A 16,564-nucleotide genomic window follows, 5' to 3' on the forward strand; every position below is an offset into this window, starting at 1 on the left:
TAACATCCCTGTAGTACAGGACAAAGTGGGTTCAGAAAATAGCTGGATGGAAAAAGCTTCTTGTTAGCCTAGCTGTGATGAGGCTCAGCTGATAATTTGTCCACTTAGTCATCATTGTGTGGTTCTTCACTGCCGTTTAGTGACATTTGAAGATTTGCAAGGCTGTAAAACTGAGGTTACAATACATGAAAAGCAAAAGCTGCAATGATGAAAAGCCTGATTTTGTCCTTAATGTAGTGTGTTAATTCATGAAGGTAATTGTTTTTTTCTACAGTGTGTTTAAGGCCAAAATATATTTAACAATGTTCCTGGGGGAACCTTGTGCATGAAGCCTACATACACGCATAGTGTTAAAAGAGACTAATGCTATGGGCAAAAAGCCAGAATCCTTACTGTAAGGGTAGATTGTGTAGAAGGTTGGTTTTAGTGTAGATGTTAACACAGGTGCGTATTCCTCCAGTTATGAAATTATTGACAGCGAACACAGAATAAATCAAAGGATATGCCACATATGCTATATGTGAATGCAAATTAAAACTATGCACCTGTTGGCTCTGTTTTTATAAAGTATATTGTAGAGGGTGAGGTTGCCACTGTTGATGGAGGAGTGAATGTGAAGTCACATACCTATAAATATGATTTATGACTTCCTAAAATGAAGGTGGCACAAACAAAATTGTCCATTTTCATGGTCTGTGCAGGTATCAGAAAGCACCTTAACTTCCCTATACACATGGGTACGACCAAGCCGGGCAACTGAGACTTCTTTTCTGTTTATGGTAGATGACACTTTATAGTACTATAGAAAACCCACAAATTTTTAATACTTCATATCCCCTGTGACTGACACACAATCACAAACGCACACACACACACAGAGTTTTCCTCTTCTGGTATAACCTTGTCTGTTTTAACTTCTGAATTTTAAACTCACGATGCACATGTGCAGAAAGGCACACGCAAATCCACTCTTTTTGTCCTTTTAATTTATTCTGCCCTCTCCTCCCTCTTTTGCTTCTGTCAACAGTTTCTCATATTAAAATGAATCTGAAAAGTTGCTTTTCTTTGCCTATTAGCATGCAGCTGAGACGGCACCTTTTTGCATTTGAATAAATGGTTATTAAAATTACAGTCAGAATCTGAAGAGGATCAGAGATTAAACTGTTACAGTGAATGGCACTTTCTGACACCATTTTAAATGAGAGGCATTTGAATAACCCAGTGTTTACTCTTAACCTTATGACAATGGCAGAAGGCTCTTTTGGCAGAAGGTAGATGTAGAGTATTGCAATAACCTTCAACTGGATGACAGGATGTCAGCTACTCATGTTGTTGAGTACCGTATGTACCAGTCTAGCTGTCTAGTAACTATTTTTCATCTGTTGTCCCCACTGCAGTGCACAGATGCATCTTTTGTAATGATTTACTCTTGATGTGAAGCACAAATGTGATTTTTCTTACACTCTGTAGTGATAATTTATTTTTTTCATCTTTACAAATTAATTTTTGTTGCTATGTTGCGTCTTTGAAAAAAGCTAGAAACTCATCAGTTAATCATAGCATGGAATGTAAAACATTCATAAATAATAATAAAGACATCACCACAAACGGCCCTGCTACTTTCGTTAGAAAATGCAGTGTGAATTTTGGGGGACAGCAGTTATTGCTTGAAATAAAGGAACAACTGAAGCAGAATGAGCTGCAAGAGAAGCGTGTTAATTCAGGTGAAAAGAAATGCACCAAAAAGCTGATGTCTAGCGTGAATAGATATTACTCAGCATTTAATCAAGCACAATTTTTTATTTTTTTTAAACTATTGCTAGCTAAAATGAGTCTTTATTTCCTTGTACTTGTATATAGCGAAGGATTGTGGGATCTTACCACAGGATGCCTTTTTATTGATAAAGCCTTTTTTCACTGCAGGACCTTGTTGGCCTTTTTAGGCTGGTCTGCATCTTTTTTCACATTCTGACTGCTGTATGGTGCTTAAGCATAGCGCAATTGAGAGCAGAGGGTCGGTGCTGATGCTCCTAAAATGGGCTACGGCTGGAGGAACTTCATATGTTGACCAGAGTTGTAGCGATCAACAATGAATAGCACAGTGTGGTCACAACCTGTAACTTAAGTGCCCGGTGGAACTGACGGGTTACTCATTTGCTATGCTGCACCCCCCTGCCAATGGGGGCACGCCTTCCCGTTTGGGGAACCTCTGGTTTATTACAACAAAGATTAGGTCTGTGTTAGCATATAGAATAATTACATTTGGCGGATCCAACATGTCTGTCTGTTTTAAAGTTGTTAAACCTTGGTGCACATTTTCAGGGATGCTCAGTGCTTACCAGACACAGACCCTTTTTGAACATGGAAGTGTCTGGTGGTGAAACACACTTTGAGTTACGGACCTGCTGTAAAACACTGGGAATTCTTAAAGTTGAAATACCTTAGTGGTCAGCTGTAAAGGCTAAAAATGGCCTATTAAAGGGGTCATTCCTGCATCATCTGCTCAGTGGAAAGCATCAGTTTTTAATTGCCACTTAAACCAGTGTATAATTTTCATGAGAAACATTTGCATAACATTTACTTATATATATTATGTATATATTTTGAACTAAAGCTAAAGTATGCTGATCAGTTCAAGCAATACATTGATGCAGAAATTTTAAAATTGTCTTTGCACAGCTCTTCAAGCTGAGAAACTGCTACTCATTACTCATCTGTCAAAGACGAGCAGCTAGTGAGGCTTTTTGTCTGTGTCTTGTCAAAAACTGAGCAAGTGTTGATGATGGAACTACTAGAAACAGCAGCTCTGGTACACTGCTTTAAGTCAAACAAAAGTAGAGAGACATCTCTCGTATTATGTCTGCTGCCCTGAATTCAGATATCCAGACATCAGTATGCTTGTGAAAAATGAACGCTATGATGACTGCGTCCCCAGTGTCAAATACTGGAGTGTCTGGGCTGTGGTCTCAGCCAGCAATAATGAAGTGTTTCTGTCTTGGCTAACAAGCACTCTCTAACCGCCGCCACCGCCACACGCCTGCTCTCTCACTGAAATCTTTAACAGCACATGATCACAAGGCCCCCTATGTTAGCTTGTAATGTGAATAATGACTCATCGTGCCACGGCTCTTCTGTGATCATAGCAGGATACAACACTCGCCCTCCCTCTCACTCTTTGTCCCACATGCACACACACAAAGAGGATATTGCAATTCTGTGAATTCTGTATCCACTTTATCTGCTTCACTAATGTCAGGTTGTGAGCCTCAGCAGGAATTTTATTGGCACTACTGCACGCATACTGTTGCATTATTCACTGGACCAAATGAATCTATGGGCTGTGAAATATTTCAAGAGGTGTAATGATGAGCTATCACAGATCTTTTCTAGCTTTTGTAGTAATAAAACACACTGATAGTGTAAGGACTGTGAATATGCTGGCACTTTGGAATCTGAACAGCTGCAGCAGAGGTAGCATGCACTGCACTTACTCCTGTTTTCTCTCTGTATTTCCACACAGACAGAAGTTACATTTATAAAATGTTTTTGATTATCATTGCACTGCAGTGTGATTGTGTACTTTATATATTGGACAGCACAGTTATGCAAAGGTTAGCAATGTCTCCACACAGCAGGAAGGTTTCAGGTTTGAATCTGGGGCTGGAAAGTTTCCGTGTGCACATGCTTACTATGCTTGTGTGGGTTTCTGCAGGCTTCCCCTAACACTCCAATGGTTAATATGGGACTTGAATGGGCCATAGGTGTGAGTGCGATTGGTTGTTTGTCTCTTTATTTTAGCCCAGCGACTGACCTGTCCGTAGTGTACCCCAACTCTTCTCCATTGAGAACTGGGATGGGCTCCAGCCCCCTGTGACCTTGTAGTAAAAGACAGAGCAGGTTAAGAAAATGATAGGTGGACTTAATTTGTTGTAGTCATACTTCATATTAGTCTCTGTTTTTAAAACTTAGTTGTATTTTATTCATGATTACAACATTTCCCAGTCCTTCACAGTAGTTTTGGTTGTCTAACCTTGTTACCATACACAGATGTGGATGTAATAATTGAAAAAAATTGACATTCAAAATTAAATAATGTTGACATTTTCTAAGGTTATGCAGGTTACGCTTGCCTGACTGAAAGGCTGCTCATTGCTGAAAAGAAAGGGAACTTCAACAACCTTCAGTCTGCATACCGTGTAGGTAATTACACATGCTTTGAGTCCAAGCATACAAAGCAGATACACATATGTATATCGTAGATTCCAGTAATTGGCCTCAATGCAAAAACTCTTCCAGGCACTAGATCACACCACCCAAGGGTTTTATAATTGTATGTCATGTTTGAACTAGAAATGGAGTGGATGAGACAAAGAAAAGGGAAACATGCTTTATTCAATATCTTTATATGCTATATAAACAATATAGATGGCTTAATAGATGACATTTTGTTAACTCTTGTTAACGCTTTTTAGTCAACACAATCTGAACAGGCATGATTTGTATAAATAGATGGTTAATAAGGTCATATTGGAAATCTCTCATGTCATGACACGTCTCTGCTGGCAGGATCCCTCACACACAGCTTCTGCCTATGACTTATGTGGCTGATACCCATGGGTGAATCATAGCCCTGTTGCCTAGCACTGTATCTCCTACCCATCATTCTTTCCGCATGTCCGTCCTCCTTCTCCTCCCCCCTGCTTTATAGGTGGCTCATTGCTGTCAGTGCACGCAGTCTGCGGGGGAAAGTGACTGCCTCGTAGGCCTGTGGTATCTCAGCGCCCATCTGTCATCACCGGTCAGCGCGGTTCCACGCTGTGTCCAGGGAACATCAGGCGTGGGCCGCCCTGCCGGCTGGCTTGATGACTTCAGTGTGCACTCACAGTTACAGAACTGCCCAGAGATTGGATTTGTGTCAAGTCAAGCAGCAGGTTTTAGCACATATCAGATGTAATCTTTGTGTGTCAATGTGCAGTCACTGCCAATGGTTTTCATGGCCTCAGCAGTTATCACGCACTGCATGATTGGATGTGACTGAAGACTTCCATTCACATGACATAACGAAATGCTGTCAGGATGCTGGGACAGCGAGGTGCAACATATGGGTAGTAAGTTTAGACATTATTTGAAAAAGTCTTCACTTTGCACTGCAACACAATCAGAAAGTTGGCTTTTAAAATGGTTAATTGAGTCGATTATAGTATATTTAGTTAAGCTCTACTGCTATGTTTCAGAGGTAGTTGCCCTTTCTTTCCTTTTTCCATTGTCATGACAGAGTTCAGTCAGATGGCTTTTGTAGCCATGTAGCGCCTGAGTTTGAGATCAGAGGGAAAAAGAAGTGAGGCGTAAGAGGTATTATGGAAATCGTGCTAGCAGGTGATCCTGGTTAGTTACCATGGACACACTCTGAAGACAGACCATTATATTCATAGGTGTGTTTTAGCTGTAACAATGATAATAATAAAAGTGCATTTTCTAGTTGATTTAAGAAAGGCAGCAAACATTGTCTACAGAAATGCTAAGTGATTTTTGTGCTTCAGAGACCTTTAGCTGTTGTCGTGTCTCCTAAACAGATTCATCTGATTTGTTGAAGTTAGCTAGACACTGAATGAGAGATGGTTCATCCAGTATTCTTTTGAAAGCAACTGTCCTTTCCAAACAGTTTCATATGGCGACCTCCCAGATGGTTCCGTGTAACAAACCATCTGGCACGTCAGGTTAACAGTTTACTGGCTGAAAAACTCAGAACGTCCCACGCAGTTGTGGGCTTTGAATGCACTGCAAACCACGAAGACCGGGATGGAATCACTGCTGAAAGTTGAGTATTATGTATGATTTTGTTCTGGTGTCACTCTATTGTTTATTTTTTTAGGTTTTCTTTTGTAGAACAAGAGACAATTGTGAGACACACATTAAAATTCTGAGTGCGTCTTACATAACAGCTATGGAATTGTACAGTGGTAACTTTTAGAATTTATTGTAGGAGGAAACGGGGAAAAAAGGGCACTATATGATGTACAGGGATTTAGACAATGCATTGGTTTAAACGGACAATAAGGAAGTAAAGTCAGTGCCAACATAAAGATTAATGTGAGCAGAAGTCTTGACTCACAGAGTATTGTGTTGCAGTGTGTGAATGAGAACAGATGACATTTTTATGTAATTCATAATGACTCTTCTCTTTACAGTGGGACAATGTGTGTGTGTATCCAAGTTTTAAACAGTAAGTGCTGAACATGTGATTCTATCAAAGGGCCATTTCCAGTGGTTTCAGCATTTTTAAGTCACTCTCTCTAACCCAGATTTGGTGTCTTGGCGAGACACTCCACAGAAGAATGCTGAATGGGTGATTTATCAGTTCTAGGAGTGGTGGGGAAACTAAATGATTTATGGCTCAGCTCCTTTTTACCCAAATCTTATTTATGTCACTGCTCCTGTTACTTTCTCTATCTCTCTGGTCTCATCCCTTTAGAGGTCAAGCCAGTGTAACCTAAAGTTTGACAGATAATTGTAAGTTCTGAGATGCCCTGCATGATCCCAGCGAGCACTTATGATTGATCAAAAGCTGGAAGTTTGTGACATTTACTCATTCACAATACTGACATATGTCAGTCCTAGCATGTATTCATGGTGGAACAGACGAGAACATTCACTCAAATATGAACGCACACACATGCACACAAACACACACAAGCAGGACAGTGTCAGACTGAATTATTGCACGGGCCAAAGCACTGGCAAATGCAAGTTATTGCTTATTCTCTCTTCCATAGAGAATAGGCCCAATGAATAAAACATTTGTGAATAAACACATATATTGATTTAAATATAACTATGAATACACTATAGATTGCTCTTGAGATTTTTTTTTCTCCCCTTCTTTCTCTTTACCCATTATTCCACATTCACTGACGTTAGCATATTCCTCCAGCTCCTCATTTTTTTCCCATTTCACCCTTTTTCTATGCGAGAGGAATGAATTGGACTATTATCATTGTGCATTCAGGAAACGCAGCCTGAGGATATAAATTGGTCAAATGCAAACAAGTGGGATCCTAAATGTGAGTCACTAAGTCGAGAATTTTGGGCCTTGAAATGTCTGACAGCTTAAATCATGTCACTCTGGGCAACGACGCAGAGAAGAAGCAGGGCAGTATAGAGACGGCATAAATAGGGAGCGATAATGAGTTTTCCTTTTGTGTTGTGTGAGACCACAGTAAATATGAACAGCATTTAAATTTAAGCTCATCATCCGTGGCTCAATGCCAGATGACCACAGTTTGGCTTCATGCCTTTTTCATGAGCGCCTGTTGATAAAAATTCATAATCCTGATCTGCATTCTCTGATCAAACGCCCTCCTGAAATGTGCAAAGAGATTGTCACCTCGTCTGAAACAGAGACGTTTCACAATGAAGTGCGCGGGTAAAACCACTGCGGGACACAGGCACTCTTTCTGTATGAAAATGATACTTGAAAGGCGAGATAAAATATTCACCAGAGAGAAATATGGAGAGATAGCGCATAGCCTTAAGCAAGCGGAGCTCCTGCTGAGAGATGCAGAGAGTGAGAAAGAGACAGAGGAGGAGAAGAGAGAGGGAAGATGGGGAGCGAGTGAGGGGGGTTAAAAAGTGGAAAAAGAGGGAATATAAAAGAGATTTATTAAAGAAAGGCTAGGTGGAAGAATGGCCAGTAGGCAATTAACACCTTCAAACTGTAAATCTGAGTCTATACAGTCACATTTTACGTCACTTGGAAAGGTCACATCTGTTTGCATATTTGTTGTAGTGTTCAGAAACGGGTGTAAACACCATCCCTTAAAAGCTGGCATGACTTGTCATGTTTGGATTCCGAAAAAAGCAATTTGCTCCAAAACAGCAACAGGGAAATGACACTGATTTTCCAGCTGACATTTCTCCTCCTCCAGAGTGTTGGAGAGACAAATTCAAAAGATCATTGGATCATGGGAGGAAAGCACGATGTATCGATTCAGGACATAAAATTCTAGGTCACCATTGATTAGCAGACACAGGCTTTTCACTTGCCTCTCTGTCATTGCTTGGCCCTGGCTTTATTTTTAGGCGGGGGCTGATCGATAGAAGGCCGCTTTGTGTGAGTCTCGGTGGCATTGTGCCTCCCCATGGAGCCCATGTAGGTCAGACCAAAGCGCTCCGAAAGGTTGAACCAATGATGGGAATCAATGATTGGGAAATGTCAACTAGCATGGCTGTTTACCACACTGGAGGACACTTTCTAGATATATATTGTTTCATGTGGACAGATGTCTAAACTCCATTCATAGTTTTCATCCCTTAACAGATAAATCTTAAGTCACCTGCTGAAAGAAGGTTGTGACATTTTCAGCATGTAGCCAAAGACATCCTGTTAGTATTTATCTAGTCAGATGCTCCAACATGTGGTTGCTCTGCTCAGATTTGTGAGTGCTCATTGTAGCAGCTATCTGCTAATTCCCTCCTGGACAATGATTACTCTGAATTAACATCATAATTGTTTTGCGGATTCATGGAAAACACACAATTGTTTTCAGGCACAATAATTATACTGATTATTATGATGACGGTAATTTTTTAACGTTTCTTTTTGTACTCTGCATATGAATACAATATATAATATGCACATCCCAAATGGGCTATAAGACTTGTTTCGCATTTTGCATAGTTTGTGATGCATGAAAATTGACAATATGGGTTGGAGTTTGAAATTTCATAATAACACTGAAGCATTTCAATTTAGTCTTTATTCAAACGTTTGCATCATTACAGAGATTTTGAAAGAATCACATGTAAACTTTTAGTAGACTTTTAGAAAGTTTTTTATAAGCAGAAATAGCCTAAAATTATAGTGTTAAATTTGATAGGGGGCCTTCTCAGGTTTCTCTGTTATCCTCTCTGGTAATTTGCCTGAATTATGTCTGTGCTGTGATGAGTAACATATCTGACCTGTGCAGCCATGTAATGTTAAAGTACAGCACATAACACAATTAAACAAGTGTTTTGAACGGGGTTGACCTGACAGCCCAATTATCACTCCACACTCTTTCAGGCTTTTTTTCACTTGCCGTCTCATTTCCATTTGTGAGTCCACTCACAGAGCGAACATCCACCCACTTATGTGAGCAGCTTGAACTGCTCGGTGACTCAACAGTGATACACAGTGAAATCACAATCTGTTTTTGAGAGGCACTTAAAGATTGTTAATCCGTTCTGAAATTGGTCTTGATGCAAGTTACAGTTTGTTTTATGTAATGGTGTGACAAACTATTTGTTTATGGTCTCGAAATGTGTTTCAAAGTCACTTATTTATTTTGTATAAGATTCTCTGGACTGCAAATGATGCAACCATGAGGAAAACTGGATCAACTGTACTTTATTTCCAGGGTTATTGTTTCCACATGCTTTTATTTCATATGAAAGCTTCTGGATTTGGTGTCAAGATGTCAGTGGAAATGAACTGAGGAATTTTTATATTGAATGCATTATGGATTTTTTTAACACCTCTCTTGCAAACAGCCATGAGACAGAATACAAGGGCAAAAAGTGATGGAAGGTTTAGCAGTTTTAAAAGACCACAGTACCCCAACAGGACAAATACAGCATATATTTTTCAGCTGGTTAATATTCTGATATTTTTACACTTTCAGATAGATGTTGCTACCTGTTTTTAAGCTAACCAGGAAGCTGGCATCAACCTTATACTCTTTATTTGATTTGTTTGTTACCCTATGTTTTGACCAAACCAAACAGATCTGTGACAGTCATATGTGTGGAGGTTTTACTTGATTCACCTCTGACTCAACCCACAACTCCACAGAACTTATTTTTTTGTTCTTATTTTTCTTTCCATTCTTTTTCGTTCCCTCAGGTCTCAGCACTATTACAAAGCAGATTTCAAAAGTTCATAGACTCACTCAGTTTTCACCCTCTCTTCAGTCGTTTTAAATTTGCAGGAGTGCTTTGTTTCATTTATAGTTGTGTCTTAAGACCTTGTCTTTAAAAAAAAATCCATTACAAAGTACAGTTTTTTCAACTCTAACACAAACTCCTCGAGTACATCTGTAGCAAACTAGTGCCAGAATATAATGACAACTGAGCTCATTGAAGATGTGAAACCCTCTGTTCTACCTCTACAGTGGTTCTCAGTGTCAGTGGCTCAGGTGCTGGTTTGAGAGAGATAACAGGTGATTATAGCTACATCCACACCCCCATGCCTGGGGTCACACGGAAAGTCTCAGCAGTGCTGTTGTCAGCGGAGCTGCGGTGCATGGAGGGCAGCAGCCGGTCAGACTGGGGCAGCTGGTTCTCCGACACACAGCTCAGAACATTGATCCCTGCTTCCAAGCCTACTCACGCTCATTAGCCGCATTACTTGGAGCACTGTAGGGCCTAGGGATTCTGCACCAATTGGACAGCAGAGCCCGTCAGCGGTCTGAGGAGAAATGATAACATACCCATTTTTCAGGCCAAGGAGCACACACAAGGGCCAGGCGGATTAGAGTGAAGCTGAGCAGAAGGCTTGTTTGGTCAAAAAAAAGTGAGTTTGAGAATCTTGTGGCCACCTGGTCAACTGCAGTGTATATTAGAAGGTGATTGTGGATTCAGCGCCTGGAGACATGATGACACCAGCTTTCAGGCAGCAACTAACAAAAAAAATAACAAGCTAAAGTAGAGAAGAAAAACAACAGATTTTTGCAGATATTTATTTCCTGTGCTTGGCAAGTATTTACCTTCCAGTGTTTATTGCAGTGTGCCACAGTCACACAGCACTTGAAATGTCAGCATGCATACTGCAAGAGAAGATTTAAATCCTCTTTTGCCCAGTGTTGATCTGCTGCTAGACCTGCAGCACTGAAGCAGAATTTGATACACATACCTCAGGCAGATGAAATGTGAGATCTCTGGTTGCTCTTTTTTTAATGAGGGGGAAAAAAAAGTTTACATTTCCATATTTTCCAGAAGGGAAGTGTTATCTAGAGGAAGTAAATTTGACAGTGTGCATGAGGTAATGTACAACTGGAGACAAACTTATTAGACCCTTCTTTTTTTTCAAATATTTCCTACATTCTTTTTAATAGAGCAAAGATATTTTTACCATAGTATTTCTCACGAGAAACCCTCCATTACTTTAGAAAAGACACAATTTGATCAGATGAAACCAAACAGGAGATCGTTGCTCGTAAACATGTTGCCTAAGTTTAGAGAAGAAAGGAGAGGCAAATGAACACATTTCCTAGAGTCAAACACGGTGGTGGTAGTATAATGGTGTGGGGATACTTCAGTGTTCTGGAACTGGAAATCTGTTCAGGGTAAAAGGAATCATGAAAAAAAGATGACTTTCTGAGTATTTTGAAAGAAACCCTAAAGCAGCCGGCAGCAAAGCTGGCTCTTGGTTGTCATTTTCTCTTCCAACAGCCTGAAGCACATGTCTCTTCTAGTAAAGAACTACCTCGGGGAGAGCAATGTGAACGCTATTGACTGACCTGCAGAAAACCCTGAGTAAAATCTGATTGAAAATTTGTGGAGTGTGCTACATCATTTTCTATGTTTTTAACCACAGTGCAGAAACCAAAAACCTGATTCACTGGGTGTGTCTGCTCACCTGCTCCTTGCATACACAGGCCAGATGAATGTTAACTGTTAGGTAGGTAAACTCAAAAGTACATGGTCAGACATTAGCAAAGAAAAAAACGAAAAATGAAGAAATATAGTCAACATTACACCTTATTTGACTAGATAAATATGTTCTACAGCTGTGTGTCAGTTCTGAAGACTAGCAGCCCTGCTGACCTTTAATTAATGTATTCATTCCTGACTAGCAAATCTGTGTTTCATGTCAACACCTGAAGTAAGTCCTCATGTTGAAAATACACTTTAGAGAAAAAAGTTGAGGTTTGTCACATGTTTTGCATCTCGGCTGTGTGTGATCACAAAGTGTCACTAGTGTGCCATTCACAGTGCATGTTAAATCCCCCCTTTATTTGATCCCAGCAGCATCACGGTGCTCCCTCAGTGCCAGCACAAAAATACCGCCTTGAAAGAGCAACAAAAGAGCACTGATGTTCCTCCACTTCTCTCATAAACAAACGTCTGACATTTGCAGTCATCCACATTGAACGATGCACCTTGTACTTCTGTCAAAGGATACCTTCGACTTTCTCAAGTAATTCTTGTTTGAGGGCACCTGAAAGGATGATGATGTGAGGAAGACGGCCTCCAAGAATAGGCTGCTTATTTATATCATATGTTCAAAGCTTCAGATATTGCTTGATTTATCTAAATATATATATATTTCTCCTGAACAGTTCACTTTAAACAAGATGTGGCAATGTCTGGAATAATATCAGGGAATTGTGGGAATATCTGGATGTCAATCTGACACATGTAGTACCATGACATCAGTGAAGATAAATGTCCTGAAGCTGTGCTATACTTAAAATATTAAAAACAGCAGAGTCAGTTGAGCTGGATATGTCAGATCCACTTTTTGTTGCGGGGATAAACTTCAGAGGTAAGGGTCAGCTACAGAACAGCAGCCCTGCATCTGGCACACAATTGAGTCATGCCAGATGCATAGTTGATGAATCAACTAATAATAGATTTTAAATTTTTTCAAATTAATTAATCTTTATTTGATTGTTCTAAAGGAGGCCCTGTACGTTTACTGTCACCTTTCTCAGATTAAAGGACATTATTAAGTGTTTGGATTGATCATTTGCATCTGCAATTTAGATCCTTGTAACACTGTAAAGTTCCATTGATGAAGTGAAAGAAAACATGTTACTAAACTGCTGGTACCACTTTAGTTTGTTTCTTCCTTTATTAAAAGAGCTTTCAATCCATTTAGGAGTCACAGCTGGTGCCCGTCTTAAACTCCGGCTTCAGGAGAACTCTTTTCTTGGATCCTAAGTGCCCTTGATCACCCTTTCAGCACTCTACACATCCTCTGGAAGCTTACATTATCATGTGGGAGTGAGTGAAGGTCATCTTAAGTGCTTCATTCTGGCCAGTTTTTGAGTACAATCTGACATAATTTCATCCAGCTGGTTCTCTTCACCAGAGAAGCTCGCCGTGGGCTCTCTTGCTTAGAGTGTCAAAAATAGCATCCAACATTTCTTCCTTCACTCGGCCTGAATTAAAGACGAGCCTCAGAGCCGGCAAGAGCCAGAGAGGCAGGATGCGCCCCAATCTTGACAAAACGAGATGATTAAAGCTTCATCTCCTAGTTTCAGTCAATTTATGACAGCTCTCATTACTGTCCCCGCAATAGCGCTTTGTCCCACACATGCCACACATTGGCCAAATTAGCAGTCCTACATCTTACTGCCTGTTTTACATTCAAACCGCACAGACTGGGCTGTAAAAGTATATCATGTCAGAAAAGAGCCAGACGCTTAAAATAAACACGTGACAGTGCCAGTCTTAGCATCTGCACCTCATTGCTTTGAAAGTACCTGTGAGATTGTAGCCATTTCCTTGATTTCATGTCAGCTCTGAAGATAGCACTCCCTCTCCCTTTCATCCTGTGCTAGCAACAAGCCTCTCTGTGCCTATTGTGTGTTTTCAGGGGAAGAGTATGAAGTTGGCAGGTACTGAGCAGGCCTGATTGGTGTCTTGAATCATTAAGAATGGACCGCAGCAGTGGTGTCTGCTTGTCTGACATTTCAGAACGACATGAAGCCAGGCCTGTCACACTGATAACATCCCTTGAGGTTAGGTTGTGAGCGAAACACCAACTATATTTATTTAATTTTCATTAATCCCGTGCAGTCAAGGTGGCAGCTGCATACCGAGATTGTCATATTTGCTGTATCTTTTGGTGGCTTCTCTTTGCTATCACAATGTTGCACCTTGAATCAAAGCTGCTGCAGTTTTCTATGCAAGCATTTGTATTCTGTTGCTTGCTCCCAACTTTTGATGTAAGCATGGCGTTTTAATGTATGCAAGTGCAGTACTGTAAAGCCTCATAGAGTGAAATCCTCTTTGCTGTTTCCCAGCTGGGAGCGGAGCGTTCAGGGTTCAACATAATTGAGGAGAAGCAGGACTTACAGACCAGTTAGTCGTGGACCCTAGAGTAATAGCTCATGCAGTGTCTCCACTGCCACCTCTAAAAGTAGCATACTCCTTGTTTATGGTTGTGGAGCTTGCAGTTTTAAAATTCCAATGAGGCTCCATCCAGCTCTGTCTTTATCAGGCTGGATGATTTAAGTGTATCCAGGGAGCAGCAGACTGCCATCACATCCCCCTTCACAGGGTTGGTGGAGTGTGCAGTAGGGGGCCGATGTCAAGTGTGCTTGATCTTCAAGCCTCTTCACTGGCCTTTTTGAGCAAGTCGCCTTCAAAGACCAACGTCATAACGAAATCATTGATTCTCAGCTTTTGATGCATAATTTCAATTATAGAGCATCATCACAACAGATTTGGTCAAGGGCTCTTCCATGTTAATACAATTGTTCCACTATTTTAAGGCTTAATGGCGACAATCGTTTCTTTATGTCTTATAATTCAATATAAGGTTACGAGATGTGTATCTGGAATCTGGCCAGAATACCATGTGCTGATTTAACAGACAAGTGTCTGAATACCAATGCTGGATATATGATTTACAGCTGGTGGATATTTGAATCATTTAGACAGTTTTGGAAAGGAATGCAAAGATTAATGAAGCTCATGAGTGGCAAGAGCTGTGCCACATACCTGTCCTACTGGAAATAATACACTTAGTGACAATATAGATTCTTATTTTGCAGCAAAGGTAAAGGAATTCGTGGGTAATGTCACTCCTGAACATTGGGGGAAGGTTCAGAGAACAAAACTTTACTTTCTGCTAATTCTTTATGTTTCAACTTTGCAACCATTCAGAGAAAATATTTCAACTCTTTTACATGACAGCTGCAGTTAGCCCACACTGTGCTCACATTATGCCTATTTGATGATAAAGGGGCATTCATTAGAAACATTTCTACAAAGAAACGACTAAATTGGAAGAGAATCAGATGAAAAGCATGGCAGATTTCTGTATAAGTATTAAAAAATATCATTTCTCTCCAAGGATGAATTTACAACTACAATTTAGTTCCTTTATTTGTTATTACAAAAAGCTGTGGAAATTGGTTGATTCTTAGCAGCAAAACATCAAACATTGTTTTTTTTGTGAAGTTTTTTCCACAAACAGAAATTTAATAGCCAAGGATACTTCTTTAAAATTTAAGCAACTAACAACTGCAGCTGTCAAAGTTGCTAGGCAACAGAAGCAGTGTATCGTCACAACTAGTGATGCAAATCGACTGCATTTGCACTAACATTTATAGTAGCACGCAGTACTCGATGAGTGGTCGCATGGTGGTCAACAAGTTGAGAGTGAAACTATGGCCGCTTCTCACTCTCATCTTGACTATGTGCCAGAAAGGAATGGGCTTTTTTCTATACTAAGGCTAGTGATGGCAGTTGACTGCACATTTATATAACGCTAATAACACAAAATTGTCAGTGGATAGACGCCATCAGTACATTTAGGGAATCTAAAGACCCATTTGCACAAAATGCAGTAGCTAGGTAACAGGGGAGAATAGCCATAATAACCATTTTACACAAGTGTGCTAATGGATATACATTAAATGAGCCACAGCAAGAGAGTTAAAGCCAGCTAAGTAAAGCAACATGTTGACCCCTTTCTAGCACGTTGTAACCCATTGTACAGTGGTCTTATATGTATGTCCGCTCACTTCACATAACATGCCTCTAAAGATGTACAGCATGACAGTGACAGCATTTATTCTAAAAAGAACTTTTGTGTTCGCATGTTCAACATTTATGAGCATTCTCTGTTATTCCAGCATATGGTGCTCCACTGGGGCTCCTCCTCCCATATGTCATGGTATCCACGAGAACATGCAGTCTAACAGTTAACATCACAGGCCTGTTGTAGGTGATGGAATATTACTCGGTCACTCACAAACCAAGCACGAATAAGCACGCTCTGCCATAACTGTGGATTGATGGAATATTACACATTAAAAGCACAGTGACACAGGCTGCAGCTTAATTTACTGTAAGTATTTTTGTGCACTTGATATGATCATTTTGCCAGTTGACAATCCACAGCTCTGCTAGTAAAGCTGTAATATGTACAAGTATTTGTTCCTATTTTAAACATATTTAATCTCTGTTTTCTGCACGCGTTCATACAATTAATTTTGTATTTTTAGAAGCATTTTTATTTCTAACTCTTAAAAAGATACTATCACAAACAAAACATAAGTCAGCAATTATGTACTATTTAGTGTGTGGTAACCTTTATGTGGAGGTGTATGTACTAGGCGCTTCAGGAAAACAATCCGAACCATTCAGGGCGCGTGTTTTGTTCGGTTCAGGACATGTGCATCAATTAATGCAGGGAGGCATTTTTACCACAGCAGGCCAACGAGTGTTGCCAATTAGGTGACTCTCTCGCTAAATTTTGTGACTTTTTTTGTCAAAAGTGACTAGCGACAAATCTAACAACTTTCTCTGGTGACTTTCGGAGACTGACTTAAAAAACACCTCTCGTTCT

Source organism: Parambassis ranga, chromosome 20, assembly GCF_900634625.1.
Source record: "Parambassis ranga chromosome 20, fParRan2.1, whole genome shotgun sequence".
Classification (NCBI taxonomy): Eukaryota; Metazoa; Chordata; class Actinopteri; family Ambassidae; genus Parambassis; species Parambassis ranga.